The 6,315-nt window shown below is 37.4% G+C and overlaps 1 long non-coding RNA gene across 1 annotated transcript; it reads right to left on the reverse strand.

Annotated features, from left to right (window-relative positions):
• Positions 1-1,221: 1,221 nt before the first annotated feature.
• On the reverse strand, positions 1,222-5,393 carry LOC118761496. The gene is made up of 3 exons (XR_004997426.1): positions 5,367-5,393; positions 2,026-2,027; positions 1,222-1,319 (listed from the first exon to the last, which is right to left on the reverse strand). It is a non-coding gene; the product is annotated as an uncharacterized LOC118761496 (long non-coding RNA).
• Positions 5,394-6,315: the final 922 nt, after the last annotated feature.

Genomic DNA, 6,315 nt, shown 5'->3' on the forward strand with positions numbered 1-6,315 from the left:
CTGATAAGGGTACACCAGGCACATGCATCACATTATTATTATTATTATTATTATTATTATCATTATTATTATTGCCTTTACACAGCTTCTAACACTGGAGATGTACTACGGTTTCAGCTGTTCACAAGCAGTGAATTAAGGTAACACCTCTTAGTTTTCGAGCACCTTCCGGAGTATTCGAGCGCTTCCAAGCAGTGCTGTTTCCTGCAAGTGCTCCACCCTTATTGCAGCCCGTATTTGTTCCACGTACTTCTCAAGATTTTTGTTCACTGTTCCCAGAGCTCCGACAATAATTGGTCCTACTGCTACCTTTTTCATCGACCACAACTACTTAACTTCCCAAGCTAACCTGTCATATCTCTCGACTATTCTTTTTCCTTATCGTATACCTCGTTGTCAGCTGGGCATGTCATATCTATGATCCAGCATAGTTTCTTTTCTTCCTCAATTAAGACTATGTCTGGCTTCCTATTCTCAATCTCATGGTCGCACTGAATCATAAAATTCCACAGGATCTTTACATTTCTATTTTCGACGATGCCTTCAATTTTGTGGTCGTACCAATTTTTTGCTTTGTCAATTCCATACTTGTTGCAAAGTGTCCAATGGACAAGCCTGGCTATATTGTCGTGGCGTCTCTTATATTCCTTCTGGGCTAGTGGCCTACATTGGCTGGAAATAGGCCATAGGTTTACATGCTGTAACCCATTAGAAGGGTTCCTGGTATCTTTTGAGTGTATTATTATTATTATTATTATTATTATTATTATTATTATTATTATTATTATGTGTTTTACCTTCTTTCTTCAAATTTTCTTCAGTTTCTCGCCGAGTGTTTTCCATACATCTAGGGCAGAGAAGCTCATTGTATGCATTCCCAGATTACACGCGGAAATTCACAGATAAAATGTATATTTAAAAATTAATAAATAAATAAATTCATGGATGGATGTTGTTTACACAACGATAATGCTCTTCTCAGTACATGAGCCGTTCCAGTTAATACGCTTTTCTGCACTTCCTGTAGGGATGGCAAGCCTGGAATCACTTTCAAATAGGTTTCAGTACCTTTTTTTATCATTCCTAGAGATCCTACAATTGCTGGTACTGTAGTCGCCTTGAGATGCCTCAGTTTTTCAATTTCTATTAACAAGTCTTTATATTTAGTAATCTTGTCAAATTCTTTCGCCGCTATATTGTGATCGCAAGGAATACTCATGTCAATTAATAAACACATCTTTTTTGTCTGATCTTTTATTATAATATCCGGTTTATTAGCTTTTATAGTCTTGTCGGTCCGTACGGGGAAGTTCCATAGACTCGACACATTTTCTCCCTCAGTCACAACTTCAGGATGGTGTTTATACCATTTGTCAGCGGTTTTGATTTTATAATGCCGACATATTGTCCAATGTAAATACTAGCCGTCTCTTTCATGTCTTGCTTTATATTCTGCAGGCGCTAAGGCTCTACACCCTGAGATTAGGTGGTCTATTGTTTCAATCTCATCGTTACAGAATCGGCCTTTTGGGTGAGCTCCATTTTATATCACATTGGTTGGTAGTTCCGGGTTAATAAGCTTTAGTTTTGAGCAGCTAATATGAAACATTCACTCTCTACTTTTAGCCCTGAACTTCGTAACCATTGGTGCGTGTGTTTCTGGTCGACATCAGCTTGTTTGCTACGGGCCACATACTTGCCATGGAGAGGTTTCTGTTCCCATCTGCTAGCTAATTTTTCATGCGCTTTGCAATTAATTTTCTTTTCTTTGCAGCTGCAGTTGGTGCATTTCCTTCAGCCTGCTCAATCTGGTGGGTATCTAAGAGATCAGCAGCGAAGTTTTTGCTCTCTTTGAGAATAGAGTGAAGTTTTTTTAGGTCTTTCATGTTTTTCAACAAGTTTTAGCATCCAATCGTTGGTTGCTTCAAGGTATTTGGCCAGTCCGATTGTGGTGGTTTTGTATGTAAGTTCAAGCTGGATCAAACTTCGTCCTCCCTGAGCTCTGGGAAGGTAAAGACGATCCACGTCTGTCTTTGGATGGTGTATCTTATTACAAGTCAGTAGCTTGCGGGTTTTTCTGTCAATTTTCATTATTTCACTGATATTCCAGTTAAGCACATTGAAGTTATAAAGAACAACTGGGACTGCTAAGGAATTTATGGCCAACACCTTATATATGCATTCAGCTCAGACTGCAGGACTGCTCGAACATTCCTTCCTAACCTTGTCTTTCATGCTTGCATGCTGGATACCAGAGCCTTCATTTATTCCTAGGTATTTATAGGTTTCTTCCTGCTCATGAGGCCCCTGTATGAAGATTAGTGGTTAATGTTTTTCTTTCTTTTCTTTCCTTTTTTAATGAAAACTTAATAATAATTTAACTTTACTTGAAAAGAAAATTTCTAACAGTACACCGAATCGTTTGTCCAATGGTTATACAGGAAGCGCGCCCGTCAGGAGGCTGCCAGCCTGATGGCGAAAAATTTTCAAATGGCAGAATATCTTCCACGAGTACGAACCTGGAAGGTCACTTAAACGGGATTTGTCCCAAATTAAGCCCCCAAATTTCACCACCACAACGACCAGAAAATCAAAAATCTAAAAGAACTAAATGGAACCGGGAAGAATATAAAGAAGTAATATATGCTTATTACTTTGCATTAAGTAGGCCAACCAACAGAAACACACTGCAAACTCCTACGGAATTTGGAGGAGCCGGAATCCAGCTAGCAGACCAAACCTGGATAAAAACAGATTAGCAAATGCTAGAAGAGATATCTTCAGAAATACCAGACTCACAGATACAGAATTAACCTCTATTAAAAGAAGTGGTAGAGAATGACCTAAATGTAAGTCAGGAAAGAAATAACGAAGCTGAGGAGAGCAATGTGGGGCCACAAGCATTTACTGAAAGACGACCATCTGCCGAAACGACTCAAGATCCTGAAGAAAAAGGAAAATATAATGATCCTAGAAAAACAGCCCGGAAATAATGTCGAAACAGAATTTGAAGACCACATGTTTGCTGAACAACACTGAATATCTATCATTGAAATAATGCAAGAAGTTCTGAATGAGCTTGCAGTTGTAGGGCATACAACTATGAATGATAGGGAACCACTCCATAAACTCTCAAATGCACATCAACATAAAACACAAATAAAATTGGCAACTGCGTTACACAAGAAATCATACAACAACTAAAACCCGATCTTAATAATTAAATGAAATTATTTACTCTGTCGCTAAGGTAATCGAAAGACGCTGTTTAACACCCCAAACCCAACAATACCAAATTCGAAAAGAAAATCAAACTGGAGGAGTAGAATTAAAACTGAAATTGAATCATTGCGCAGGGAGATATCAATATTAACTGAGCTAATTTCTGAAAATGATGTAAGATCAAGAAAAGGCAGGAAGATTGTGAGAAAATATGGACACTCAACAAGAGAACTAATGTCAGCGAAAGAAACACTTAAACAAAAAGTTCAAGCAAAAGCTCAGAGAATACGCAGATTTGAGAAAAGAATCAAATTCTACAAACAAAATAAGATGTCCAAATCCAATGACAAATCACTTTACAGGGAAATAGGGAAAAAAAGTAACCTCTGAAAATCCACCCCTAATGGAAGAAGTTGAAAATTTTTGGAAGGGGATCTGAAGTGATGAGAAACCATAGAATGAAAATGCAGAGTGGATCAAACGCACCCAAGATGACTACAAAAACCTGCAAGAACAGGTATGGGAAGACATCTCAATCGCCGACCTAAGGAGAGCACTTACGAAGGCTCATAAGTGGGACTCCCCTGGTATTGATAGAGTACCAAATTTCTGGCTCTCATCACTCTAGTCCGCACACAAGATGTTAGTAATACTATTTAATAGTATTAGGAAAGACCCGGAAAAAACTCCCCATTGGATGGCAAATGGTATTACTTACCTCCTCCCCAAAAATAACAAAACGAAGACCCTAAAAACTACCGGCCTATAACATGTTTATCTACTACCTATAAGATTTTGACATCTATTCTAGTAGAGAAAACATATACGTTTATGGAAGAGAATAACCTTTTTCCCACAGAACAAAAAGGATGCAGACGAGGCTCTTCAGAACTGCCATAACAAGCGCAGATATCTCAGCTCTTCATGGATTGATTATAAAAAAGTCTTTGACAGCATACCGGATTCGTGGATTCTGAAATCGCTGGACATTTTCAAAATTTCTCCTGTGATTTCAGATTTTTTAAAGTATAATATGTCACTATGGAACACAAAGCTCCAATTACATCATTCTAATGGAGTATTGCGCTTAAACAATATTAGCATAAACTGTGGAATTTTCCAAGGTGACTCACTTAATTTTCTGCATAACACTAATACCACTCTCAAGTGAACTGAATAGAACAGGATATGGCTACAAAATTGACAACAGGAAAATAAGCTATCTATTTTATAGGGATTATTTAAAGCTATATGGCAAAGATGATGAAGAGCTTGAAGGATTATTACATACTGTGAAAGAATTCAGTGATGATATCGGGATGGAGTTTGGCATTGAAAAGTGTTCCAAAGTCACTTTTAAGAAAGGGAAATTGCATCATCATCATCATCATCATCATTATAATTATTATTATTGAGTGAGAGAACAGTGCATGCCATCAAAGTGACACTGGGGTAAAATATACGAAGCGCAGCATACACATCATGACTACCCGTCTGGTAAGGGTACGCTAGGCACATGCATCACAACCATATGTGCACCACATGGTGATCTCATATCAAGATAAACAGTGCATGACCTTGCAGGTGGAGCCCATATAGAATTTTCTTCTGGTCGAGTAACCCATCCCGCTCAAAATGTCCCTGAATAAGAGTTGTTTAAGGATGTTGAACGAACCACCCATGTTTCCAAAGGTGGATTATCCAAACCTCTAAGATTTCCTTTCATCACACAGCTATGATGCTCCCTCACTACTTCTGCTCGTGATCAGAGATGTACATATCGTCAGCCACTAACGGACACGCTCAACTGGTTATGGTCAAACAACTGACAAGAAAATCTGTGGTATTGAGCAGAATATTTGCTGTATCCCATCTTTTATACAGAGACAAAACAATGTACATGATAACACTTCCAATGAGCTAAGATCAGAAGCCACGAGAGCCACTGTCTGGTACTGCATCAGGGCAGATTATTATTATTATTATTACTATTACTATTATTATTACTATTATTACTACTATTACTATTATTATTACTATTATTATCATCATCATCACCACCACCACCACACCACCACCACCATCATCATCATTATTATTATTACTATTACTATTACTATTACTATTACTATTACTACAACTACTATTATTATTATTATTATTATTATTATTATTATTATTATTAGTAGTAGTAGTAGTAGTAGTAGTAGTAGTAGTAGTAGTAGTATGATCATTATCATTATAATTATTATTATTTAACTATTCAACATTTGGTAGATTGAGGCTAATTTGGTGGGGTTTTTTCCTCATTATGATAACTAAGATGTTTGCTTTTATTTCTTTCTCGGTTTGAACAGCCATATCCCAGATGATTGTCGCTTTGTCGTTGTCTTGTACCTTATTTGGCACATCCTTATACTCTCTAGTGTCAGTTCTACTGTTGTGATATTGGCATGTTGCCCAGAGGATATAACTGCTGACTTTATCTCTATCTGTATATATATTCAAATTTGGCACGAGACGCTGCGGTCAACTGGCTCATTGTGCTGCTTGCACATTCTGCATTTGCTTTAGCGGGTCTGTTTTCATTATTGTGTTTTTATAAATGTTTGTATTCAGGCATTGGTCTTGTGCAGTGAGAAACATTACTTCCATATCACCTTGTAATCTAAAGCTTTTGGACCGTCGTTGGCTTTTAATGAGGCTCACTTTCTTTCCGTCAAGTCTTGCAGGGTATTAGCCATGGAGTGATTTTTCTTTCCATTTCTTCTTCAGTATCTTCTGTAATTTTGTTTTCATGTTGTTTTCTGTCTCTTTGACCATTTCTTCTATGTTTTCATCTGAGGCTATTTAAGTATTTTGTCACCTCGTTGTGAAATAGAGAAAAGCGTTTTCTTCTTGTCGCGATGCTTTACTTAATGTAATAGACTTCCACTCTTTGTCTCTAAGTACTTTCCTAGTCTGAATGTTGTTATTTTATAGTAGATCTCTATCTGTATCAGAACAGAGCCTCCTTCTGAGTGGAGTTGATATATTCTGTCTGCGTCTGCTTTGGCGTGGTGACTTCGGTACACTGTTAGTAGTTTTCTGTTT

This window comes from Octopus sinensis, unplaced genomic scaffold (assembly GCF_006345805.1).
Source record: "Octopus sinensis unplaced genomic scaffold, ASM634580v1 Contig14160, whole genome shotgun sequence".
NCBI classification, from domain to species: Eukaryota; Metazoa; Mollusca; class Cephalopoda; order Octopoda; family Octopodidae; genus Octopus; species Octopus sinensis.